At 41.1% G+C, this 1,771-nt stretch overlaps 1 protein-coding gene across 1 annotated transcript in view; it reads right to left on the bottom strand.

Moving 5' to 3' along the window:
• Kif3b (kinesin family member 3B) overlaps positions 1-1,771 on the bottom strand; it is a 43,160-nt gene that overhangs the window by 17,467 nt on the left and 23,922 nt on the right. The window lies entirely within an intron of this gene.

Raw genomic sequence — 1,771 nt, 5'->3', positions numbered from 1 at the left:
AAGCCTAAGGAACCCGTCACCAAGCCTAAGGAACCCGTCACCAAGCCTAAGGAACCCGTCACCAAGCCTAAGGAACCCGTCACCAAGCCTAAGGATCCGAATTCAGTTCCCAAGACTCACATGGTAGAATTTCAATATGATATTCTTTAATCTTGGTATATTCCACAACTGTGCACATATGCATATATACAAATAAAATGTAATAAAAATTGTTTTCAATTTTTCAATGTATAGCCCTTTTGACTAAACAATTCTAAGACTTTATCCCACAGGTAAGTGTCTTATGTAGAGACATATCTCTTTCAGGTAATTTGTTGTGACACTGTGATAGCCAGAGAGTGGGGACAATTCCAGTTTCCATCAAGAGAGGGTGATTAAATACAAACAGAGGAATCTGGCATAGTTTTTAATGTGACCTAAGTAAATTCATACCAAGATATATTAATTAAATAAGTGAAGCACAGTGTGTAGTTTACACAGTATGAGCTTAAACAAGGGACATAAGAGTGAACCCCCCAAAAAATAGTGAACCCTAATGGAAAATCTTGAGGTCCAGCTTAACAATAGAGTAAATGCTAGCAAACAAAGGCTAAGTCAAACCCAGCACCAACATAAATGCATGAAAGGTACACAAGAAAATGAACAAGTAAAGAACTAAACAAGTGGAAGGGGAAAAGCTGGGCACAGAGGTAGCCTGGGATGCTAGCGTCTGAAAGGCTCAAGCAGGATGGTTTTGAGGTAGAGGCCAGTCTTCGCTTCATAACAAGACCTTGTTTAGGGTAGCTCAGGGCACAGTACTAGCATGTACAAGACTGTGAGTTCTACCCCGCAGCACCACAAAAATGGGGGGCATGCATGGAACATGCTCGATGGGCATCCAGTATTACAGTCTTGATGGGAGCTGTCTGGCCACACACTTCAGTTTGGGAGAGAAGACTCACGGTGCTCTGGGCTGGATGCTTGAATACCTTAGCTTGAGCTGGGCATACTTCTCCATTCTAAGAATCAATAAGAGGTGGCTTATGCAAAATGTGCTCATAAGTGAGGCTGTGAAGCAGTGTCTAAATCCAGCCGTCAGCTTAGTAGACTCTGAATGCAAGGAGGAAAAGGGTAAACACAAGTTTGTTTTTTTAAGAAAAAGAAAAACGAGCTCATTTGCGGCTTGGAAACTCAGAGGGCAGAGGACACATGCCTGGATGAGTCCTTAGAAGAGACCAGATCAAAGCCAAGAGACACAGGACTTCGGGCTCCTGATAATCTTAGGGCAGGGAATTTTCTAAATAATAGATTCATGTTTTTAAAATTCTTATTCAAAAATCCTTTTAGAGGCAGTTATCTCTCCCTTGACATTCTCCAGCCACCCAGCTTTCCTGTTCACACAAATGTTATTATATCTTTTCCCTTCATTATTGTTCTTATATGTATGTGTGGGGGTTTTGCCTGCATATTTATCTATGCATCACATGCCTGCAGAGGCGAGAAGGCACCACTGGATCCCCTGGGGCTGGAGTTACTACTGATGGCTATAAGCTGCTGTAAGGGTGCTTGCTGGGAATTGAACTCAGGTTCTCTGGAAGAGTTTCCAGTTCCCTTAAGGCATTGAGCTATCTCTCTAGACCCATTACTAGATATTTAATCTCATAATTTTCAACAATATGATGTTATTTATGGACAGTAATCCACAGTGGCTTGCATGTTGCTGCAACTTACCTTCAAGTTTGTTCCCTCAACAAATAGAGCTTTATCTTTTTTTTTTTTTTTTTTTTTTTTT

The sequence above is a fragment of the Mus caroli genome, chromosome 2, assembly GCF_900094665.2.
Source record: "Mus caroli chromosome 2, CAROLI_EIJ_v1.1, whole genome shotgun sequence".
Lineage (NCBI taxonomy): Eukaryota > Metazoa > Chordata > Mammalia > Rodentia > Muridae > Mus > Mus caroli.
Note: the sequence above shows the minus strand (reverse complement) of the source record. Positions and strands in the feature narration are given on the sequence as shown.